This window comes from Anomaloglossus baeobatrachus, chromosome 1 (assembly GCF_048569485.1).
Source record: "Anomaloglossus baeobatrachus isolate aAnoBae1 chromosome 1, aAnoBae1.hap1, whole genome shotgun sequence".
Taxonomy (NCBI): Eukaryota; Metazoa; Chordata; class Amphibia; order Anura; family Aromobatidae; genus Anomaloglossus; species Anomaloglossus baeobatrachus.
This window is the reverse complement of record NC_134353.1, coordinates 264,180,626-264,205,088: the sequence shown is the minus strand read 5'-3', so window position 1 is coordinate 264,205,088 and position 24,463 is coordinate 264,180,626.

Below are 24,463 nucleotides of genomic sequence, written 5' to 3'. Positions count from 1 at the left end.
GGCCGGCTATGCCGGCTGCTGAAAGGCCGCCTATGTCGGCTGCTGTTTCGCCGCCTATGCCGGCTGCTGAGAGCCTGCCTATGTCGGCTGCTGGGCGGCTGCCTATGTCGGCCGCTGAGCGGCCGCCTATGCCGGCTGCTGAGTGGCCGCCTATGTCGGCTGCTGAGTGGCCGCTTATGCCGGCTGCTGTTTTGCCGCCTATGCCGGCTGCTGGGCGGCCGCCTATGCCGGCTGCTGGACGGCCGGGTATGTCGGCTATGTCGGCAGCTTGGTGGCCGCCTATGCTGCTTGCTGTTTGGCCGCCTATGTCGGCTCCTGAGCGGCCGCCTATGCCGGCTGCTGTTTGGCCGCCTATGCCGGCTGCTGTTTGGCCGCCTATGCCGGCTGCTGAGTGGCCGCCTATGCCAGCTGCTGAGTGGCCGCCTATGCCGGGTGCTGTTAGGCCGCCTATGCCGGCTACTAAGCGGCCGCCTATGCCGGCTGCTGAGCGGCCGCCTATGCCGGCTGCTGTTTGGCCATGCCGGATGCTGTTTGGCCGCCTATGCCGGCTGCTGAGTGGCCGCCTATGCCGGCTGCTGTTTGGCCTCCTATATCGGCTGCTGGACGGCCGCCTATGTCGGCTGCTGGGCGGCCGCCTATGCCGGCCGCTTAGAGGCCGCCTATGTCGGCAGCTGGGCGGCCGCCTATGTCGGCCGCTGAGCGGCCGCCTATGCCGGCTGCTGGACGGCCGGCTATGTCGGCTGCTGGGTGGCCAGCTATGTCGGCAGCTTGGTGGCCGCCTATGTCGGCTGCTGAGTGGCCGCCTATGCTGACTGCTGTTAGGCCGCCTATGCCGGCTGCTGAGCGGCCGCTTATGCCGGCTGCTGAGCGGCCGCCTATGCCGGCTGCTGAGTGGTCGCCTATGCCGGCTGCTGGGTGGCCGCCTATGCCGGCTGCTGGATGACCGCCTATGCCGGCAGCTGGGTGGCCGCCTATGCCGGCTGCTGTTTGGCCGCCTATGTCGGCTGCTGAACGGCCGCCTATGCCGGCCGCTGAACGGCCGGCTATGTCGGCTGCTGGGTGGCCGGCTATGTCGGCAGCTTGGTGGCCGCCTATGCCGGCTGCTGTTTGGCCGCCTATGCCGGCTGCTGTTTGGCCGCCTATGCCGGCTGCTGAAAGTCCGCCTATGCCGGCTGCTGTTTTGCCGCCTATGTTGGCTCCTGAGTGGCCGTCTATGCCGGCTGCTGTTTGTCCGCCTAAGCCGGCTGCTGTTTGGCCGCCTATGCCGGCTGCTGGGCGGCCCCTTATGTCGGCTGCTGGCGGCCGGCTATGTCGGCTGCTGGGTGGCCGGCTATGTTGGCAGCTGGGTGGCCGCCTATGCCGGCTGCTGTTCGGCCGCCTATGTCGGCTGCTGAGCGGCCGCCTATGCCGGCTGCTGGACGGCCGGGTATGTCGGCTGCTGGGGGGCCGGCTATGTCGGCAGCTTGGTGGCCGCCTATGCCGGCTGCTGTTTGGCCGCCTATGCCGGCTGCTGTTTGGCCGCCTATGCCGGCTGCTGAGAGGCCGCCTATGCCGGCTGCTGTTTGGCCGCCTATGTCGGCTCCTGAGTGGCCGCCTCTGCCGGCTGCTGAGTGGCCGCCTATGCCGGCTGCTGGGTGGCCGCCTATGCCGGCTGCTGGGTGGCGGCCTATGCCGGCTGCTGTTTGGCCGCCTATGTCGGCTGCTGAGTGGCCGCCTATGCCGGCTGCTGTTTTTCCGCCTAAGCCGGCTGCTGTTTGGCCGCCTATGCCGGCTGCTGGGCGGCCGCCTATGCCGGCTGCTGTTTTGCCGCCTATGCCGGCTGCTGTTTGGCCGGCTATGTCGGCAGCTGGGTGGCCGCCTATGCCGGCTGCTGTTAGGCCGCCTATGTCGGCTGCTGGGCGGCCCCTTATGTCGGCTGCTGGGCGGCCGACTATGCTGGCTGCTGGCGGCCGGCTATGTCGGCTGCTGGCGACCGGCTATGTCGGCTGCTGGGTGACCGGCTATGTCGGCAGCTGCGTGGCCGCCTATGCCGGCTGCTGTTCGGCCGCCTATGTCGGCTGCTGGGCAACCGCCTATGCCGGCTGCTGAGCGGCCGCCTATGCCGGCTGCTGGACGGCCGGCTATGTCGGCAGCTTGGTGGCCGCCTATGCCGGCTGCTGTTTGGCCGCCTATGCCGGCTGCTGTTAGGCCGCCTATGCTGGCTGCTGTTTGGCCGCCTATGTCGGCTCCTAAGGGGCCGCCTATGCCGGCTGCTGAGTGGCCGCCTATGCCGGCTGCTGAGAGGCCGCCTATGCCGGCTGCTGAGCGGCCGCCTATGCCGGCTGCTGAGCGGCCGCCTATGCCGGCTGCTGAGCGGCCGCCTATGCCGGCTGCTGTTTGGCCGCCTATGCCGGCTGCTGAGAGGCCGCCTATGCCGGCTGCTGTTTGGCCGCCTATGTCGGCTCCTGAGTGGCCGCCTATGCCGGCTGCTGAGTGGCCGCCTATGCCGGCTGCTGGGCGGCCCCTTATTTCGGCTGCTGGGCGGCCGCCTATGCCGGCTGCTGGCGGCCGGCTATGTCGGCAGCTGGGTGGCCGCCTATGCCGGCTGCTGTGAGGCCGCCTATGTCGGCTGCTGGGCGGCCCCTTATGCCGGCTGCTGGGCGGCCACCTATGCCGGCTGCTGGCGGCCGGCTATGTCGGCTGCTGGCGGCCGGCTATGTCGGCTGCTGGGTGGCCGGCTATGTCGGCAGCTGGGTGGCCGCCTATGCCGGCTGCTGTTTGGCCGCCTATGTCGGCTGCTAGGGCGGCCGCCTATGTCGGCTGCTGAGCGGCCGGCTATGTCGGCTGCTGGGTGGCCGGCTATGTCGGCAGCTTGGTGGCCGCCTATGCCGGCTGCTGTTTGGCCGCCTATGCCGGCTGCTGTTTGGCCGCCTATGCCGGCTGCTGAAAGGCCGCCTATGCCGGCTGCTGTTTTGCCGCCTATGTTGGCTCCTGAGTGGCCGCCTATGCCGGCTGCTGTTTGTCCGCCTAAGCTGGCTGCTGTTTGGCCGCCTATGCCGGCTGCTGGGCGGCCCCTTATGTCGGCTGCTGGCGGCCGGCTATGTCGGCTGCTGGGTGGCCGGCTATGTCGGCAGCTGGGTGGCCGCCTATGCCGGCTGCTGTTCGGCCGCCTATGTCGGCTGCTGAGCGGCCGCCTATGCCGGCTGCTGGACGGCCGGGTATGTCGGCTGCTGGGGGGCCGGCTATGTCGGCAGCTTGGTGGCCGCCTATGCCGGCTGCTGTTTGGCCGCCTATGCCGGCTGCTGTTTGGCCGCCTATGCCGGCTGCTGAGAGGCCGCCTATGCCGGCTGCTGTTTGGCCGCCTATGTCGGCTCCTGAGTGGCCGCCTCTGCCGGCTGCTGAGTGGCCGCCTATGCCGGCTGCTGAGTGGCCGCCTATGCCGGCTGCTGGGTGGCCGCCTATGCCGGCTGCTGGGTGGCGGCCTATGCCGGCTGCTGTTTGGCCGCCTATGTCGGCTGCTGAGTGGCCGCCTATGCCGGCTGCTGTTTTTCCGCCTATGCCGGCTGCTGTTTGGCCGCCTATGCCGGCTGCTGGGCGGCCGCCTCTGCCGGCTGCTGTTTTGCCGCCTATGCCGGCTGCTGTTTGGCCGGCTATGTCGGCAGCTGGGTGGCCGCCTATGCCGGCTGCTGTTAGGCCGCCTATGTCGGCTGCTGGGCGGCCCCTTATGTCGGCTGCTGGGCGGCCGACTATGCTGGCTGCTGGCGGCCGGCTATGTCGGCTGCTGGCGACCGGCTATGTCGGCTGCTGGGTGACCGGCTATGTCGGCAGCTGCGTGGCCGCCTATGCCGGCTGCTGTTCGGCCGCCTATGTCGGCTGCTGGGCAACCGCCTATGCCGGCTGCTGAGCGGCCGCCTATGCCGGCTGCTGGACGGCCGGCTATGTCGGCAGCTTGGTGGCCGCCTATGCCGGCTGCTGTTTGGCCGCCTATGCCGGCTGCTGTTAGGCCGCCTATGCTGGCTGCTGTTTGGCCGCCTATGTCGGCTCCTAAGGGGCCGCCTATGCCGGCTGCTGAGTGGCCGCCTATGCCGGCTGCTGAGAGGCCGCCTATGCCGGCTGCTGAGCGGCCGCCTATGCCGGCTGCTGAGCGGCCGCCTATGCCGGCTGCTGTTTGGCCGCCTATGCCGGCTGCTGAGAGGCCGCCTATGCCGGCTGCTGTTTGGCCGCCTATGTCGGCTCCGGAGTGGCCGCCTATGCCGGCTGCTGAGTGGCCGCCTATGCCGGCTGCTGGGCGGCCCCTTATTTCGGCTGCTGGGCGGCCGCCTATGCCGGCTGCTGGCGGCCGGCTATGTCGGCAGCTGGGTGGCCGCCTATGCCGGCTGCTGTTAGGCCGCCTATGTCGGCTTCTGGGCGGCCCCTTATGCCGGCTGCTGGGCGGCCACCTATGCCGGCTGCTGGCGGCCGGCTATGTCGGCTGCTGGCGGCCGGCTATGTCGGCTGCTGGGTGGCCGGCTATGTCGGCAGCTGGGTGGCCGCCTATGCCGGCTGCTGTTTGGCCGCCTATGTCGGCTGCTAGGGCGGCCGCCTATGTCGGCTGCTGAGCGGCCGCCTATGTCGGCTGCTGGGTGGCCGGCTATGTTGGCAGCCTGGTGGCCGCCTATGCCGGCTGCTGTTTGGCCGCCTATGCCGGCTGCTGAGAGGCCGCCTATGCCGGCTGCTGTTTGGCCGCCTATGTCGGCTCCTGAGTAGCCGCCTCTGCCGGCTGCTGAATTGCCGCCTATGCCGGCTGCTGGGTGGCCGCCTATGTCGGCTGCTGAGTGGCCGCCTATGCCGGCTGCTGTTTTGCCTCCTATGCCGGCTGCTGTTTGGTCGCCTATGCCGGCTGCTGGGCGGCCGCCTATGTCGGCTGCTGGGCGGCCCCTTATGTCGGCTGCTGAGCGGCCGCCTATGCCGGCTGCTGTTTGGCCTCCTATGTCGGCTGCTGGGCGGCCGGCTATGTCGGCAGCTTGGTGGCCGCCTATGCCGGCTGCTGTTTGGCCGCCTATGCCGGCTGCTGTTAGGCCGCCTATGCTGGCTGCTGTTTGGCCGCCTATGTCGGCTCCTAAGTGGCCGCCTATGCCGGCTGCTGAGTGGCCGCCTATGCCGGCTGCTGAGTGGCCGCCTATGCCGGCTGCTGAGTGGCCGCCTATGCCGGCTGCTGAGAGGCCGCCTATGCCGGCTGCTGAGCGGCCGCCTATGCCGGCTGCTGAGCGGCCGCCTATGCCGGCTGCTGTTTGGCCGCCTATGCCGGCTGCTGAGAGGCCGCCTATGCCGGCTGCTGTTTGGCCGCCTATGTCGGCTCCTGAGTGGCCGCATATGCCGGCTGCTGAGGGGCCGCCTATGCCGGCTGCTGGGCGGCCCCTTATGTCGGCTGCTGGGCGGCCGCCTATGCCGGCTATGTCGGCAGCTGGGTGGCCGCCTATGCCGGCTGCTGTTAGGCCTGCCTATGTCGGCTGCTGGGCGGCCCCTTATGTCGGCTGCTGGGCGGCCGCCTATGCCGGCTGCTGGCGGCCGGCTATGTCGGCTTTTGGCGGCCGGCTATGTCGGCAGCTGAGTGGCCGGCTATGTCGGCAGCTGGGTGGCCGCCTCTGCCGGCTGCTGTTTGGCCGCCTATGTCGGCTGCTGAGCGGCCGCTTATGCCGGCTGCTGGACGGCCGGCTATGTCGGCTGCCTGGTGGCCGCCTATGCCGGCTGCTGTTTGGCCGCCTATGTCGGCTGCTGGGCGGCCCCTTATGTCGGCTGCTGGGCGGCCGCCTATGCCGGCTGCTGGCGGCCTGCTATGTCGGCTGCTGGCGGCCAGCTATGTCGGCAGCTGGGTGGCCGGCTATGTCGGCTCCTGAGTGGCCGCCTATGCTGGCTGCTGAGGGGCCGCCTATGCCGGCTGCTGGGCGGCCCCTTATGTCGGCTGCTGGGCGGCCGCCTATCCCGGCTGCTGGCGGCCGGCTATGTCGGCAGCTGGGTGGCCGCCTATGCTGGCTGCGGTTTGCCGCCTATGTCGGCTGCTAGGGCGGCCGCCTATGTCGGCTGCTGAGCGGCCGCCTATGCCGGCTGCTGGACGGCCGGCTATGTCGGCTGCCGGGTGGCCGGCTATGTCGGCAGCCTGGTGGCCGCCTATGTCGGCTGCTGGGTGGCCGGCTATGTCGGCAGCTTGGTGGCCGCCTATGCCGGCTGCTGTTTGGCCGCCTATGCCGGCTGCTGTTTGGCCGCCTATGCCGGCTGCTGAAAGGCCGCCTATGCCGGCTGCTGTTTTGCCGCCTATGTTGGCTCCTGAGTGGCCCCTTATGTCGGCTGCTGTGCGGCCGCCTATGCCGGCTGCTGTGCGGCCCCTTATGTCGGCTGCTGTGCGGCCGCCTATGCCGGCTGCTGTTTGGCCGCCTATGCCGGCTGCTGGGCGGCCGCCTATGCCGGCTGCTGAGTGGCCGCCTATGCCGGCTGCTGTTCGGCCGCCTATGTCGGCTGCTGAGCGGCCGCCTATGCCGGCTGCTGGACGGCCGGGTATGTCGGCTGCTGGGTGGCCGGCTATGTCGGCAGCTTGGTGGCCGCCTATGCCGGCTGCTGTTTGGCCGCCTATGCCGGCTGCTGTTTGGCCGCCTATGCCGGCTGCTGAGAGGCCGCCTATGCCGGCTGCTGTTTGGCCGCCTATGTCGGCTCCTGAGTGGCCGCCTCTGCCGGCTGCTGAGTGGCCGCCTATGCCGGCTGCTGGGTGGCCGCCTATGCCGGCTGCTGGGTGGCGGCCTATGCCGGCTGCTGTTTGGCCGCCTATGTCGGCTGCTGAGTGGCCGCCTATGCCGGCTGCTGTTTTTCCGCCTATGCCGGCTGCTGTTTGGCCGCCTATGCCGGCTGCTGGACGGCCGCCTATGCCGGCTGCTGTTTTGCCGCCTATGCCGGCTGCTGTTTGGCCGGATATGTCGGCAGCTGGGTGGCCGCCTATGCCGGCTGCTGTTAGGCCGCCTATGTCGGCTGCTGGGCGGCCCCTTATGTCGGCTGCTGGGCGGCTGACTATGCTGGCTGCTGGCGGCCGGCTATGTCAGCTGCTGGCGACCGGCTATGTCGGCTGCTGGGTGACCGGCTATGTCGGCAGCTGCGTGGCCGCCTATGCCGGCTGCTGTTCGGCCGCCTATGTCGGCTGCTGGGCAACCGCCTATGCCGGCTGCTGAGCGGCCGCCTATGCCGGCTGCTGGACGGCCGGCTATGTCGGCAGCTTGGTGGCCGCCTATGCCGGCTGCTGTTTGGCCGCCTATGCCGGCTGCTGTTAGGCCGCCTATGCTGGCTGCTGTTTGGCCGCCTATGTCGGCTCCTAAGGGGCCGCCTATGCCGGCTGCTGAGTGGCCGCCTATGCCGGCTGCTGAGAGGCCGCCTATGCCGGCTGCTGAGCGGCCGCCTATGCCGGCTGCTGAGCGGCCGCCTATGCCGGCTGCTGTTTGGCCGCCTATGCCGGCTGCTGAGAGGCCGCCTATGCCGGCTGCTGTTTGGCCGCCTATGTCTGCTCCTGAGTGGCCGCCTATGCCGGCTGCTGTTTGGCCGCCTATGCCGGCTGCTGAGAGGCCGCCTATGCCGGCTGCTGTTTGGCCGCCTATGTCGGCTCCTGAGTGGCCGCCTCTGCCGGCTGCTGAGTGGCCGCCTATGCCGGCTGCTGGGTGGCCGCCTATGCCGGCTGCTGGGTGGCGGCCTATGCCGGCTGCTGTTTGGCCGCCTATGTCGGCTGCTGAGTGGCCGCCTATGCCGGCTGCTGTTTTTCCGCCTATGCCGGCTGCTGTTTGGCCGCCTATGCCGGCTGCTGGGCGGCCGCCTATGCCGGCTGCTGTTTTGCCGCCTATGCCGGCTGCTGTTTGGCCGGCTATGTCGGCAGCTGGGTGGCCGCCTATGCCGGCTGCTGTTAGGCCGCCTATGTCGGCTGCTGGGCGGCCCCTTATGTCGGCTGCTGGGCGGCCGACTATGCTGGCTGCTGGCGGCCGGCTATGTCGGCTGCTGGCGACCGGCTATGTCGGCTGCTGGGTGACCGGCTATGTCGGCAGCTGCGTGGCCGCCTATGCCGGCTGCTGTTCGGCCGCCTATGTCGGCTGCTGGGCAACCGCCTATGCCGGCTGCTGAGCGGCCGCCTATGCCGGCTGCTGGACGGCCGGCTATGTCGGCAGCTTGGTGGCCGCCTATGCCGGCTGCTGTTTGGCCGCCTATGCCGGCTGCTGTTAGGCCGCCTATGCTGGCTGCTGTTTGGCCGCCTATGTCGGCTCCTAAGGGGCCGCCTATGCCGGCTGCTGAGTGGCCGCCTATGCTGGCTGCTGAGAGGCCGCCTATGCCGGCTGCTGAGCGGCCGCCTATGCCGGCTGCTGAGCGGCCGCCTATGCCGGCTGCTGTTTGGCCGCCTATGCCGGCTGCTGAGAGGCCGCCTATGCCGGCTGCTGTTTGGCTGCCTATGTCGGCTCCTGAGTGGCCGCCTATGCCGGCTGCTGAGTGGCCGCCTATGCCGGCTGCTGGGCGGCCCCTTATTTCGGCTGCTGGGCGGCCGCCTATGCCGGCTGCTGGCGGCCGGCTATGTCGGCAGCTGGGTGGCCGCCTATGCCGGCTGCTGTTAGGCCGCCTATGTCGGCTGCTGGGCGGCCCCTTATGCCGGCTGCTGGGCGGCCACCTATGCCGGCTGCTGGCGGCCGGCTATGTCGGCTGCTGGCGGCCGGCTATGTCGGCTGCTGGGTGGCCGGCTATGTCGGCAGCTGGGTGGCCGCCTATGCCGGCTGCTGTTTGGCCGCCTATGTCGGCTGCTAGGGCGGCCGCCTATGTCGGCTGCTGAGCGGCCGCCTATGTCGGCTGCTGGGTGGCCGGCTATGTTGGCAGCCTGGTGGCCGCCTATGCCGGCTGCTGTTTGGCCGCCTATGCCGGCTGCTGAGAGGCCGCCTATGCCGGCTGCTGTTTGGCCGCCTATGTCGGCTCCTGAGTGGCCGCCTCTGCCGGCTGCTGAATTGCCGCCTATGCCGGCTGCTGGGTGGCCGCCTATGTCGGCTGCTGAGTGGCCGCCTATGCCGGCTGCTGTTTTGCCTCCTATGCCGGCTGCTGTTTGGTCGCCTATGCCGGCTGCTGGGCGGCCGCCTATGCCGGCTGCTGGGCGGCCGCCTATGTCGGCTGCTGGGCGGCCCCTTATGTCGGCTGCTGAGCGGCCGCCTATGCCGGCTGCTGTTTGGCCTCCTATGTCGGCTGCTGGGCGGCCGCCTATGCCGGCTGCTGGGCGGCCGCCTATGTCGGCTGCTGGGCGGCCCCTTATGTCGGCTGCTGGGCGGTCGCCTATGCCAGCTGCTATTTGGCCGCCTATGCCGGCTGCTGAGGGGCCGCCTATGCCGGCTGCTGGGCGGCCCCTTATGTCGGCTGCTGGGCGGCCGCCTATGCCGGCTGCTGGCGGCCGGCTATGTCGGCAGCTGGGTGGCCGCCTATGCCGGCTGCTGTTAGGCCTGCCTATGTCGGCTGCTGGGCGGCCCCTTATGTCGGCTGCTGGGCGGCCGCCTATGCCGGCTGCTGGCGGCCGGCTATGTCGGCTTTTGGCGGCCGGCTATGTCGGCAGCTGAGTGGCCGGCTATGTCGGCAGCTGGGTGGCCGCCTATGCCGGCTGCTGTTTGGCCGCCTATGTCGGCTGCTAGGGCGGCCGCCTATGTCGGCTGCTGAGCGGCCGCCTATGCCGGCTGCTGGACGGCCGGCTATGTCGGCTGCCTGGTGGCCGCCTATGCCGGCTGCTGTTTGGCCGCCTATGTCGGCTGCTGGGCGGCCGCCTATGCCGGCTGCTGGCGGCCTGCTATGTCGGCTGCTGGCGGCCAGCTATGTCGGCAGCTGGGTGGCCGGCTATGTCGGCTCCTGAGTGGCCGCCTATGCCGGCTGCTGAGGGGCCGCCTATCCCGGCTGCTGGCGGCCGGCTATGTCGGCAGCTGGGTGGCCGCCTATGCTGGCTGCTGTTTGCCGCCTATGTCGGCTGCTAGGGCGGCCGCCTATGTCGGCTGCTGAGCGGCCGCCTATGCCGGCTGCTGGACGGCCGGCTATGTCGGCTGCCGGGTGGCCGGCTATGTCGGCAGCCTGGTGGCCGCCTATGTCGGCTGCTGGGTGGCCGGCTATGTTGGCAGCTGGGTGGCCGCCTTTGCCGGCCGCTGTTTGGCCGCCTATGGCGGCTGCTGTTTGGCCGCCTATGCCGGCTGCTGGGCGGCCGCCTATGCCGGCTGCTGGGCGGCCGCCTATGTCGGCTGCTGGGCGGCCCCTTATGTCGGCTGCTGTGCGGCCGCCTATGCCGGCTGCTGTGCGGCCCCTTATGTCGGCTGCTGTGCGGCCGCCTATGCCGGCTGCTGTTTGGCCGCCTATGCCGGCTGCTGGGCGGCCGCCTATGCCGGCTGCTGAGTGGCCGCCTATGCCGGCTGCTGAGAGGCCGCCTATGCCGGCTGCTGAGCGGCCGCCTATGCCGGCTGCTGAGTGGCCGCCTATGCCGGCTGCTGTTTGGCCGCCTATGCCGGCTGCTGTTTGGCCGCCTATGCCGGCTGCTGAGAGGCCGCCTATGCCGGCTGCTGTTTGGCCGCCTATGTCGGCTCCTGAGTGGCCGCCTCTGCCGGCTGCTGTTTGGCCGCCTATGCCGGCTGCTGTTTGGCCTCCTATGTCGGCTGCTGGGCGGCCGCCTATGCCGGCTGCTGGCGGCCGGCTATGTCGGCTGCTGGGTGGCCGGCTATGTTGGCAGCTAGGTGGCCGCCTATGCCGGCTGCTGTTTGGCCGCTTATGCCGGCTGCTGGGCGGCCGCCTATGTCGGCTGCTGGGCGGCCCCTTATGTCGGCTGCTGTTTGGCCGCCTATGCTGGCTGCTGTTTGGCCGCCTATGCCGGCTGCTGGGCGGCCGCCTATGCCGGCTGCTGGGCGGCCGCCTATGCCGGCTGCTGTTTGGCCGCCTATGTCGGCTGCTAGGGCGGCCGCCTATGTCGGCTGCTGAGCGGCCGCCTATGCCGGCTGCTGGACGGCCGGCTATGTCGGCTGCTGGGTGGCCGGCTATGTCGGCAGCCTGGTGGCCGCCTATGCCGGCTGCTGTTTGGCCGCCTATGCCGGCTGCTGAGAGGCCGCCTATGCCGGCTGCTGTTTGGCCGCCTATGTCGGCTCCTGAGTGGCCACCTCTGCCGGCTGCTGAATGGCCGCCTATGCCGGCTGCTGGCGGCCGGCTATGTCGGCAGCTGGGTGGCCGCCTATGCCGGCTGCTGTTAGGCCGCCTATGTCGGCTGCTGGGCGGCCCCTTATGTCGGCTGCTGGGCGGCCGCCTATGCCGGCTGCTGGCGGCCGGCTATGTCGGCTGCTGGCGGCCGGCTATGTCGGCAGCTGGGTGGCCGGCTATGTCGGCAGCTGGGTGGCCGCCTATGCTGGCTGCTGTTTGGCCGCCTATGTCGGCTGCTAGGGCGGCCGCCTATGTCGGCTGCTGAGCGGCCGCCTATGCCGGCTGCTGGACGGCCGGCTATGTCGGCTGCCGGGTGGCCGGCTATGTCGGCAGCCTGGTGGCCGCCTATGCCGGCTTCTGTTTGGCCGCCTATGCCGGCTGCTGAGAGGCCGCCTATGCCGGCTGCTGTTTGGCCGCCTATGTCGGCTCCTGAGTGGCCGCCTCTGCCGGCTGCTGAATGGCCGCCTATGCCGGCTGCTGGGTGGCCGCCTATGTCGGCTGCTGAGTGGCCGCCTATGCCGGCTGCTGAGGGGCCGCCTATGCCGGCTGCTGAGCGGCCGCCTATCCCGGCTTCTGAGCGGCCGCCTATGCCGGCTGCTGAGAGGCCGCCTATGCCGGCTGCTGTTTGGCCGCCTATGTCGGCTCCTGAGTGGCCGCCTATGCCGGCTGCTGAGGGGCCGCCTATGCCGGCTGCTGGGCGGCCCCTTATGTAGGCTGCTGGGCGGCCGCCTATGCCGGCTGCTGGCGGCCGGCTATGTCGGCAGCTGGGTGGCCGCCTATGCCGGCTGCTGTTAGGCCTGCCTATGTCGGCTGCTGGGCGGCCCCTTATGTCGGCTGCTGGGCGGCCGGCTATGTCGGCTTTTGGCGGCCGGCTATGTCGGCAGCTGGGTGGCCGGCTATGTCGGCAGCTGGGTGGCCGCCTATGCCGGCTGCTGTTTGGCCGCCTATGTCGGCTGCTAGGGCGGCCGCCTATGTCGGCTGCTGAGCGGCCGCCTATGCCGGCTGCTGGACGGCCGGCTATGTCGGCTGCCTGGTGGCCGCCTATGCCGGCTGCTGTTTGGCCGCCTATGTCGGCTGCTGGGCGGCCCCTTATGTCGGCTGCTGGGCGGCCGCCTATGCCGGCTGCTGGCGGCCGGCTATGTCGGCTGCTGGCGGCCGGCTATGTCGGCAGCTGGGTGGCCGGCTATGTCGGCTCCTGAGTGGCCGCCTATGCCGGCTGCTGAGGGGCCGCCTATGCCGGCTGCTGGGCGGCCCCTTATGTCGGCTGCTGGGCGGCCGCCTATGCCGGCTGCTGAGAGGCCGCCTATGCCGGCTCCTGAGTGGCCGCCTCTGCCGGCTGCTGAATGGCCGCCTATGCCGGCTGCTGGGTGGCCGCCTATGCCGGCTGCTGTTTGGCCGCCTATGCCGGCTGCTGAGAGGCCGCCTATGCCGGCTGCTGTTTGGCCGCCTATGTCGGCTCCTGAGTGGCCGCCTCTGCCGGCTGCTGTTTGGCCGCCTATGCCGGCTGCTGGGTGGCCGCCTATGCCGGCTGCTGGGCGGCCGCCTATGTCGGCTGCTGGGCGGCCCCTTATGTCGGCTGCTGGGCGGCCGCCTATGCCGGCTGCTGTTTGGCCTCCTATGTCGGCTGCTGGGCGGCCGCCTATGCCGGCTGCTGGCGGCCGGCTATGTCGGCTGCTGGGTGGCCGGCTATGTTGGCAGCTAGGTGGCCGCCTATGCCGGCTGCTGTTTGGCCGCTTATGCCGGCTGCTGGGCGGCCGCCTATGTCGGCTGCTGGGCGGCCCCTTATGTCGGCTGCTGTTTGGCCGCCTATGCCGGCTGCTGTTTGGCCGCCTATGCCGGCTGCTGGGCGGCCGCCTATGCCGGCTGCTGGGCGGCCGCCTATGCCGGCTGCTGTTTGGCCGCCTATGTCGGCTGCTAGGGCGGCCGCCTATGTCGGCTGCTGAGCGGCCGCCTATGCCGGCTGCTGGACGGCCGGCTATGTCGGCTGCTGGGTGGCCGGCTATGTCGGCAGCCTGGTGGCCGCCTATGCCGGCTGCTGTTTGGCCGCCTATGCCGGCTGCTGAGAGGCCGCCTATGCCGGCTGCTGTTTGGCCGCCTATGTCGGCTCCTGAGTGGCCGCCTCTGCCGGCTGCTGAATGGCCGCCTATGCCGGCTGCTGGCGGCCGGCTATGTCGGCAGCTGGGTGGCCGCCTATGCCGGCTGCTGTTAGGCCGCCTATGTCGGCTGCTGGGCGGCCCCTTATGTCGGCTGCTGGGCGGCCGCCTATGTCGGCTCCTGAGTGGCCGCCTCTGCCGGCTGCTGAATGGCCGCCTATGCCGGCTGCTGGCGGCCGGCTATGTCGGCAGCTGGGTGGCCGCCTATGCTGGCTGCTGTTTGGCCGCCTATGTCGGCTGCTAGGGCGGCCGCCTATGTCGGCTGCTGGGCGGCCCCTTATGTCGGCTGCTGTTTGGCCGCCTATGCCGGCTGCTGTTTGGCCGCCTATGCCGGCTGCTGGGCGGCCGCCTATGCCGGCTGCTGGGCGGCCGCCTATGCCGGCTGCTGTTTGGCCGCCTATGTCGGCTGCTAGGGCGGCCGCCTATGTCGGCTGCTGAGCGGCCGCCTATGCCGGCTGCTGGACGGCCGGCTATGTCGGCTGCTGGGTGGCCGGCTATGTCGGCAGCCTGGTGGCCGCCTATGCCGGCTGCTGTTTGGCCGCCTATGCCGGCTGCTGAGAGGCCGCCTATGCCGGCTGCTGTTTGGCCGCCTATGTCGGCTCCTGAGTGGCCGCCTCTGCCGGCTGCTGAATGGCCGCCTATGCCGGCTGCTGGCGGCCGGCTATGTCGGCAGCTGGGTGGCCGCCTATGCCGGCTGCTGTTAGGCCGCCTATGTCGGCTGCTGGGCGGCCCCTTATGTCGGCTGCTGGGCGGCCGCCTATGCCGGCTGCTGGCGGCCGGCTATGTCGGCTGCTGGCGGCCGGCTATGTCGGCAGCTGGGTGGCCGGCTATGTCGGCAGCTGGGTGGCCGCCTATGCTGGCTGCTGTTTGGCCGCCTATGTCGGCTGCTAGGGCGGCCGCCTATGTCGGCTGCTGAGCGGCCGCCTATGCCGGCTGCTGGACGGCCGGCTATGTCGGCTGCCGGGTGGCCGGCTATGTCGGCAGCCTGGTGGCCGCCTATGCCGGCTTCTGTTTGGCCGCCTATGCCGGCTGCTGAGAGGCCGCCTATGCCGGCTGCTGTTTGGCCGCCTATGTCGGCTCCTGAGTGGCCGCCTCTGCCGGCTGCTGAATGGCCGCCTATGCCGGCTGCTGGGTGGCCGCCTATGTCGGCTGCTGAGTGGCCGCCTATGCCGGCTGCTGAGGGGCCGCCTATGCCGGCTGCTGAGCGGCCGCCTATCCCGGCTTCTGAGCGGCCGCCTATGCCGGCTGCTGAGAGGCCGCCTATGCCGGCTGCTGTTTGGCCGCCTATGTCGGCTCCTGAGTGGCCGCCTATGCCGGCTGCTGAGGGGCCGCCTATGCCGGCTGCTGGGCGGCCCCTTATGTAGGCTGCTGGGCGGCCGCCTATGCCGGCTGCTGGCGGCCGGCTATGTCGGCAGCTGGGTGGCCGCCTATGCCGGCTGCTGTTAGGCCTGCCTATGTCGGCTGCTGGGCGGCCCCTTATGTCGGCTGCTGGGCGGCCGGCTATGTCGGCTTTTGGCGGCCGGCTATGTCGGCAGCTGGGTGGCCGGCTATGTCGGCAGCTGGGTGGCCGCCTATGCCGGCTGCTGTTTGGCCGCCTATGTCGGCTGCTAGGGCGGCCGCCTATGTCGGCTGCTGAGCGGCCGCCTATGCCGGCTGCTGGACGGCCGGCTATGTCGGCTGCCTGGTGGCCGCCTATGCCGGCTGCTGTTTGGCCGCCTATGTCGGCTGCTGGGCGGCCCCTTATGTCGGCTGCTGGGCGGCCGCCTATGCCGGCTGCTGGCGGCCGGCTATGTCGGCTGCTGGCGGCCGGCTATGTCGGCAGCTGGGTGGCCGGCTATGTCGGCTCCTGAGTGGCCGCCTATGCCGGCTGCTGAGGGGCCGCCTATGCCGGCTGCTGGGCGGCCCCTTATGTCGGCTGCTGGGCGGCCGCCTATGCCGGCTGCTGAGAGGCCGCCTATGCCGGCTCCTGAGTGGCCGCCTCTGCCGGCTGCTGAATGGCCGCCTATGCCGGCTGCTGGGTGGCCGCCTATGCCGGCTGCTGTTTGGCCGCCTATGCCGGCTGCTGAGAGGCCGCCTATGCCGGCTGCTGTTTGGCCGCCTATGTCGGCTCCTGAGTGGCCGCCTCTGCCGGCTGCTGTTTGGCCGCCTATGCCGGCTGCTGGGCGGCCGCCTATGCCGGCTGCTGGGCGGCCGCCTATGTCGGCTGCTGGGCGGCCCCTTATGTCGGCTGCTGGGCGGCCGCCTATGCCGGCTGCTGTTTGGCCTCCTATGTCGGCTGCTGGGCGGCCGCCTATGCCGGCTGCTGGCGGCCGGCTATGTCGGCTGCTGGGTGGCCGGCTATGTTGGCAGCTAGGTGGCCGCCTATGCCGGCTGCTGTTTGGCCGCTTATGCCGGCTGCTGGGCGGCCGCCTATGTCGGCTGCTGGGCGGCCCCTTATGTCGGCTGCTGTTTGGCCGCCTATGCCGGCTGCTGTTTGGCCGCCTATGCCGGCTGCTGGGCGGCCGCCTATGCCGGCTGCTGGGCGGCCGCCTATGCCGGCTGCTGTTTGGCCGCCTATGTCGGCTGCTAGGGCGGCCGCCTATGTCGGCTGCTGAGCGGCCGCCTATGCCGGCTGCTGGACGGCCGGCTATGTCGGCTGCTGGGTGGCCGGCTATGTCGGCAGCCTGGTGGCCGCCTATGCCGGCTGCTGTTTGGCCGCCTATGCCGGCTGCTGAGAGGCCGCCTATGCCGGCTGCTGTTTGGCCGCCTATGTCGGCTCCTGAGTGGCCGCCTCTGCCGGCTGCTGAATGGCCGCCTATGCCGGCTGCTGGCGGCCGGCTATGTCGGCAGCTGGGTGGCCGCCTATGCCGGCTGCTGTTAGGCCGCCTATGTCGGCTGCTGGGCGGCCCCTTATGTCGGCTGCTGGGCGGCCGCCTATGCCGGCTGATGGCGGCCGGCTATGTCGGCTGCTGGCGGCCGGCTATGTCGGCAGCTGGGTGGCCGGCTATGTCGGCAGCTGGGTGGCCGGCTATGCTGGCTGCTGTTTGGCCGCCTATGTCGGCTGCTAGGGCGGCCGCCTATGTCGGCTGCTGAGCGGCCGCCTATGCCGGCTGCTGGACGGCCGGCTATGTCGGCTGCCGGGTGGCCGGCTATGTCGGCAGCCTGGTGGCCGCCTATGCCGGCTTCTGTTTGGCCGCCTATGCCGGCTGCTGAGAGGCCGCCTATGCCGGCTGCTGTTTGGCCGCCTATGTCGGCTCCTGAGTGGCCGCCTCTGCCGGCTGCTGAATGGCCGCCTATGCCGGCTGCTGGGTGGCCGCCTATGTCGGCTGCTGAGTGGCCGCCTATGCCGGCTGCTGAGGGGCCGCCTATGCCGGCTGCTGAGCGGCCGCCTATCCCGGCTTCTGAGCGGCCGCCTATGCCGGCTGCTGAGAGGCCGCCTATGCCGGCTGCTGTTTGGCCGCCTATGTCGGCTCCTGAGTGGCCGCCTATGCCGGCTGCTGAGGGGCCGCCTATGCCGGCTGCTGGGCGGCCCCTTATGTAGGCTGCTGGGCGGCCGCCTATGCCGGCTGCTGGCGGCCGGCTATGTCGGCAGCTGGGTGGCCGCCTATGCCGGCTGCTGTTAGGCCTGCCTATGTCGGCTGCTGGGCGGCCCCTTATGTCGGCTGCTGGGCGGCCGGCTATGTCGGCTTTTGGCGGCCGGCTATGTCGGCAGCTGGGTGGCCGGCTATGTCGGCAGCTGGGTGGCCGCCTATGCCGGCTGCTGTTTGGCCGCCTATGTCGGCTGCTAGGGCGGCCGCCTATGTCGGCTGCTGAGCGGCCGCCTATGCCGGCTGCTGGACGGCCGGCTATGTCGGCTGCCTGGTGGCCGCCTATGCCGGCTGCTGTTTGGCCGCCTATGTCGGCTGCTGGGCGGCCCCTTATGTCGGCTGCTGGGCGGCCGCCTATGCCGGCTGCTGGCGGCCGGCTATGTCGGCTGCTGGCGGCCGGCTATGTCGGCAGCTGGGTGGCCGGCTATGTCGGCTCCTGAGTGGCCGCCTATGCCGGCTGCTGAGGGGCCGCCTATGCCGGCTGCTGGGCGGCCCCTTATGTCGGCTGCTGGGCGGCCGCCTATGCCGGCTGCTGAGAGGCCGCCTATGCCGGCTCCTGAGTGGCCGCCTCTGCCGGCTGCTGAATGGCCGCCTATGCCGGCTGCTGGGTGGCCGCCTATGTCGGCTGCTGAGTGGCCGCCTATGCCGGCTGCTGTTTTGCCGCCTATGCCGGCTGCTGTTTGGCCGCCTATGCCGGCTGCTGGGCGGCCGCCTATGCCGGCTGCTGGGCGGCCGCCTATGTCGGCTGCTGGGCGGCCCCTTATGTCGGCTGCTGAGCGGCCGCCTATGCCGGCTGCTGTTTGGCCTCCTATGTCGGCTGCTGGGCGGCCGCCTATGCCGGCTGCTGGCGGCCGGCTATGTCGGCTGCTGGGTGGCCGGCTATGTTGGCAGCTGGGTGGCCGCCTATGCCGGCTGCTGTTTGGCCGCCTATGCCGGCTGCTGTTTGGCCGCCTATGCCGGCTGCTGGGCGGCCGCCTATGCCGGTTGCTGGACGGCCGGGTATGTCGGCTGCTGGGTGGCCGGCTATGTCGGCAGCTTGGTGGCCGCCTATGCCGGCTGCTGTTTGGCCGCCTATGCCAGCTGCTGTTTGGCCGCCTATGCCGGCTGCTGAGAGGCCGCCTATGCCGGCTGCTGTTTTGCCGCCTATGTCGGCTCCTGAGTGGCCGCCTCTGCCGGCTGCTGAGTGGCCGCCTATGCCGGCTGCTGGGTGGCCGCCTATGCCGGCTGCTGGGTGGCAGCCTATGCCGGCTGCTGTTTGGCCGCCTATGCCGGCTGCTGTTTGGCCGCCTATGTCGGCTGCTGAGTGGCCGCCTATGCCGGTTGCTGTTTTGCCGCCTATGCCGGCTGCTGTTTGGCCGCCTATGCCGGCTGCTGTTTGGCCGCCTATGCCGGCTGCTGGGCGGCCGCCTATGCCGGCTGCTGGGCGGCCGCCTATGTCGGCTGCTGGGCGGCCCCTTATGGAGGCTGCTGGGCGGCCGCCTATGCCGGCTGCTGTTTGGCCTCCTATGTCGGCTGCTGGGTGGCCGCCTATGTCGGCTGCTGGGTGGCCGCCTATGCCGGCTGCTGGCGGCCGGCTATGTCGGCTGCTGGGTGGCCGGCTATGTTGGCAGCTAGGTGGCCGCCTATGCCGGCTGCTGTTTGGCCGCCTATGCCGGCTGCTGGGCGGCCGCCTATGTCGGCTGCTGGGCGGCCCCTTATGTCGGCTGCTGTGCGGCCGCCTATGCCGGCTGCTAATTGGCCGCCTATGCCGGCTGCTGTTTGGCCGCCTATGCCGGCTGCTGGGCGGCCGCCTATGTCGGCTGCTGGACGTCCGGCTATGTCGGCTGCTGGGTGGCCGGCTATGTCGGCAGCTGGGTGGCCGCCTATGCCGGCTGCTGTTAGGCCGCCTATGTCGGCTGCTGGGCGGCCCCTTATGTCGGCTGCTGGGCGGCCGCCTATGCCGGCTGCTGGCGGCCGGCTATGTCGGCTGCTGGCGGCCGGCTATGTCGGCTGCTGGGTGGCCGGCTATGTCGGCAGCTGCGTGGCCGCCTATGCCGGCTGCTGTTCGGCCGCACATGTCGGCTTCTGGGCGGCCGCCTATGCCGGCTGCTGAGCGGCCGCCTATGCCGGCTGCTGGACGGCCGGCTATGTCGGCAGCTTGGTGGCCGCCTATGCCGGCTGCTGTTTGGCCGCCTATGCCAGCTGCTGTTAGGCCGCCTATGCTGGCTGCTGTTTGGCCGCCTATGTCGGCTCCTAAGTGGCCGCCTATGCCGGCTGCTGAGTGGCCGCCTATGGCGGCTGCTGAGCGGCCGCCTATGCCGGCTGCTGTTTGACCGCCTATGCCGGCTGCTGAGAGGCCGCCTATGCCGGCTGCTGTTTGGCCGCCTATGTCGGCTCCTGAGTGGCCGCCTATGCCGGCTGCTGAGGGGCCGCCTATGCCGGCTGCTGGGCGGCCCCTTATGTCGGCTGCTGGGCGGCCGCCTATGCCGGCTGCTGAGAGGCCGCCTATGCCGGCTGCTAAGCGGCCGCCTATGCCGGCTGCTGAGTTGCCGCCTATGTCGGCTGCTGTTTGGCCGCCTATGCCGTCTGCTGAGAGGCGGCCTATGCCGGCTGCTGTTTGGCCGCCTATGTCGGCTCCTGAGTGGCCGCCTATGCCGGCTGCTGTTTGGCCTCCTATGTCGGCTGCTGGGCGGCCGCCTATGCCGACTGCTGAGCGGCCCCTTATGCCGGCTGCTGAGTGGCCGCCTATGCCGGCTGCTGAGTGGCCGCCTATGCCGGCTGCTGAGAGGCTGCCTATGCCGGCTGCTGAGCGGCCGCCTATGCCGGCTGCTGAGTGGCCGCCTATGTCGGCTGCTGTTTGGCCGCCTATGTCGGCTGCTGTTTGGCCGCCTATGCCGGCTGCTGAGAGGCCGCCTATGCCGGCTGCTGTTTGGCCGCCTATGTCGGCTCCTGAGTGGCCGCCTATGCCGGCTGTTGGGCGGCCCCTTATGTCGGCTGCTGGGCGGCCGCCTATGCCGGCTGCTGGCGGCCGGCTATGTCGGCAGCTGGGTGGCCGCCTATGCCGGCTGCTGTTAGGCCGCCTATGTCGGCTGCTGGGCGGCCCCTTATGTCGGCTGCTGGGCGGCCGCCTATGCCCGCTGCTGGCGGCCGGCTATGTCGGCTGCTGGCGGCCGGCTATGTCGGCTGCTGTTTGGCCGCCTATGTCGGCTGCTAGGGCGGCCGCCTATGTGTGGCCTACGTGTGGCCGCCTATGCCGGCTGCTGGGCGGCCCCTTATGTCGGCTGCTGGGCGGCCGGCTATGTCGGCTGCTGGATGGCCGGCTATGTCGGCAGCTGGGTGGCCGCCTATGCCGGCTGCTGTTAGGCCGCCTATGTCGGCTGCTGGGCGGCCCCTTATGTCGGATGCTGGGCGGCCGCCTATGCCGGCTGCTGGCGGCCGGCTATGTCGGCTGCTGGGTGGCCGCCTATGTCGGCTGCTGGGTGGCCGTCTATGCCGACTGCTGTTTGGCCGCCTATGTCAGCTCCTGAGTGGCCGCCTATGCCGGCTGCTGAGAGGCCGCCTATGCCGGCTGCTGAGAGGCCGCCTATGCCGGCTGCTGGGCGGCCGCCTATGCCGGCTGCTGGGCGGCCGCCTATGCCGGCTGCTGGGTGACCGCCTATGCCGGCTGCTGGGTGGCGGCCTATGCCTGCAGCTGGGTGGCCGCCTATGCCGGCTGCTGTTTGGCCGCCTATGTCGGCTGCTGGGCGGCCCCGTATGTCGGCTGCTGGGCGGCCGCCTATGCCGGCTGCTGAGCGGCCGCCTATGTCGGCTGCTGGACGGCCGGCTATGTCGGCTGCTGGGTGGCCGGCTATGTCGGCAGCTGGGTGGCCGTCTATGCCGGCTGCTGTTAGGCCGCCTATGTCGGCTGCTGGGCGGCCCCTTATGTCGGCTGCTGGGCGGCCGCCTATGCCGGCTGCTGGCGGCCGGCTATGTCGGCTGCTGGCGGCCGCCTATGCCGGCTCCTGAGCGGCCGCCTATGCCGGCTGCTGAGCGGCCACCTATGCCGGCTGCTGTTTGGCCGCCTATGCCGGCTGCTGAGTGGCCGCCTATGCCGGCTGCTGAGAGGCCGCCTATGCCGGCTGCTGGGCGGCCGCCTATGCCGGCTTCTGGGTGGCGGCCTATGCCGGCTGCTGTTTGGCCGCCTATGCCGGCTGCTGAGTGGCCGCCTATGCCGGCTGCTGAGTGGCCGCCTATGCCGGCTGCTGAGAGGCCGCCTATGCCGGCTGCTGGGCGGCCGCCTATGCCGGCTTCTGGGTGGCGGCCTATGCCGGCTGCTGTTTGGCCGCCTATGCCGGCTGCTGAGTGGCCGCCTATGCCGGCTGCTGGGCGGCCGGCTATGCCGGCTGCTGGGTGACCGCTTATGCCGGCTGCTGGGTGGCGGCCTATGCCTGCAGCTGGGTGGCCGCCTATGCCGGCTGCTGTTTGGCCGTCTATGTCGGCTGCTGGGCGGCCGCCTATGCCGGCTGCTGAGCGGCCGCCTATGTCGGCTGCTGGACGGCCGGCTATGTCGGCTGCTGGGTGGCCGGCTATGTCGGCAGCTGGGTGGCCGCGTATGCCGGCTGCTGTTAGGCCGCCTATGTCGGCTGCTGGGCGGCCCCTTATGCCGGCTGCTGGGCGGCCGCTTTTGCCGGCTGCTGGGTGGCTGCCTATGCCGGCTGCTGGGTGGCTGCCTATGCCGGCTGCTGGGTGGCGGCCTATGCCGGCTGCTGTTTGGCCGCCTATGTCGGCTGCTGGACGGCCGGCTATGTCGGCTGCTGGGAGGCCGGCTATGTCGGCAGCTTGGTGGTCGCCTATTCCGGCCGCTGTTTGGCCGCCTATGCCGGCTGCTGAGAGGCCGCCTATGCCGGCTGCTGTTTGGCCGCCTATGTCGGCTCCTTAGTGGCCGTCTATGCCGGCTGCTGGGTGGCCGCCTATGCCGGCTGCTGTTTGGCCGCCTATGCCGGCTGCTGTTTGGTCGCCTATGCCGGCTGCTGTTTGGCCGCCTATGCCGGCTGCTGGGCGGCCCCTTATGTCGGCTGCTGGGCGGCCCCTTATGTCGGCTGCTGGGCGGCCGCCTATGCCGGCTGCTGGCGGCCGGCTATGTCGGCTGCTGGCGGCCGGCCTTGTCGGCTGCTGGCGGCCGCCTATGGCGGCTGCTGAGTGGCCGCCTATGCCGGCTGCTGTTTGGCCGCCTATGTCGGCTGCTGAGCGGCCGCCTATGCCGGCTGCTGGACGGCTGGCTATGTCGGCTGCTGGGCGGCCGGCTATGTCGGCAGCTTGGTGGTCGCCTATGCCGGCTGCTGTTTGGCCGCCTATGCCGGCTGCTGTTTGGCCGCCTATGCCGGCTGCTGGACGGCCAGCTATGTCGGCTGCTGGGTGGCCGGCTATGTCGGCAGTTTGGTGGCCGCCTATGCCGGCTGCTGTTCGGCCGCCTATGACGGCTGCTGAGCGGCCGCCTATGCCGGCTGCTGGACGGCCGGCTATGTCGGCTGCTGGGTGGCCGCCTATGCCGGCTGCTGTTTGGCCGCCTATGTCGGCTCCTGAGCGGCCGCCTATGCCGGCTGCTGTTTGGCCGCCTATGCCGGCTGCTGAGTGGCCGCCTATGCCGGCTGCTGAGAGGCCGCCTATGCCGGCTGCTGGGCGGCCGCCTATGCCGGCTTCTGGGTGGCGGCCTATGCCGGCTGCTGTTTGGCCGCCTATGCCGGCTGCTGAGTGGCCGCCTATGCCGGCTGCTGAGAGGCCGCCTATGCCGGCTGCTGGGCGGCCGCCTATGCCGGCTTCTGGGTGGCGGCCTATGCCGGCTGCTGTTCGGCCTCCTATGTCGGCTCCTGAGCGGCCGACTATGCCGTCTTCTGGGCGGCCGCCTATGCCGGCTGCTGGGTGACCGCCTATGCCGGCTGCTGGGTGGCGGCCTATGCCTGCAGCTGGGTGGCCGCCTATGTCGGCTGCTGGGCGGCCCCTTATGTCGGCTGCTGGGCGGCCGCCTATGCCGGCTGCTGAGCGGCCGCCTATGCCGGCTGCTGAGTGGCCGCCTATGCCGGCTGCTGAGAGGCCACCTATGCCGGCTGCTGGACGGCCGCCTATGTCGGCTGCTGGACGGCCGCCTATGCCGGCTGCTGTGTGGCCGCCTATGCCGGCTGCTGAGAGGCCGCCTATGCCGGCTGCTGTTTGGCCGCCTATGTCGGCTCCTGAGTGGCCGCCTATGCCGGCTGCTGTTTGGCCGCCTATGCCGGCTGCTGAGTGGCCGCCTATGCCGGCTGCTGAGAGGCCGCCTATGCCGGCTGCTGGGCGGCCGCCTATGCCGGCTGCTTGGCGACCGCCTATGCCGGCTGCTGTTAGGCCGCCTATGTCGGCTGCGGAGCGGCCGCCTATGCCGGCTGCTGTTTGGCCTCCTATATCGGCTGCTGAACGGCCGCCTATGCCGGCTGCTTTTTGGCCGCCTATGCCGGCTGCTGGGCGGCCGCCTATGCCGGCTGCTGAGTGGCCGCCTATGCCGGCTGCTGTTTTGCCGCCTATGCCGGCTGCTGGGCGGCCGCCTATGTCGGCTGCTGGGCGGCCCCTTATGTCGGCTGCAGGGCGGCCGGCTATGTCGGCCGCTGGCGGCCGGCTATGTCGGCTGCTGGGTGGCCGGCTATGTCGGCAGCTGGGTGGCCGCCTATGCCGGCTGCTGTTCGGCCGCCTATGTCGGCTGCTGAGCGGCCGCCTATGCCGGCTGCTGTTTTGCCGCCTATGCCGGCTGCTGGGCGGCCGCCTATGCCGGCTGCTGGCGGCCGCCTATGCCGGCTGCTGGGTGGCCGGCTATGTCGGCAGCTGGGTGGCCGCGTATGCCGGCTGCTGTTAGGCCGCCTATGTCGGCTGCTGGGCGGCCCCTTATGCCGGCTGCTGGGCGGCCGCTTTTGCCGGCTGCTGGGTGGCTGCCTATGCCGGCTGCTGGGTGGCTGCCTATGCCGGCTGCTGGGTGGCGGCCTATGCCGGCTGCTGTTTGGCCGCCTATGTCGGCTGCTGGACGGCCGGCTATGTCGGCTGCTGGGAGGCCGGCTATGTCGGCAGCTTGGTGGTCGCCTATTCCGGCCGCTGTTTGGCCGCCTATGCCGGCTGCTGAGAGGCCGCCTATGCCGGCTGCTGTTTGGCCGCCTATGTCGGCTCCTTAGTGGCCGTCTATGCCGGCTGCTGGGTGGCCGCCTATGCCGGCTGCTGTTTGGCCGCCTATGCCGGCTGCTGTTTGGCCGCCTATGCCGGCTGCTGTTTGGCCGCCTATGCCGGCTGCTGGGCGGCCCCTTATGTCGGCTGCTGGGCGGCCCCTTATGTCGGCTGCTGGGCGGCCGCCTATGCCGGCTGCTGGCGGCCGGCTATGTCGGCTGCTGGCGTCCGGCCTTGTCGGCTGCTGGGCGGCCGCCTATGGCGGCTGCTGAGTGGCCGCCTATGCCGGCTGCTGTTTGGCCGCCTATGTCGGCTGCTGAGCGGCCGCCTATGCCGGCTGCTGGACGGCTGGCTATGTCGGCTGCTGGGCGGCCGGCTATGTCGGCAGCTTGGTGGTCGCCTATGCCGGCTGCTGTTTGGCCGCCTATGCCGGCTGCT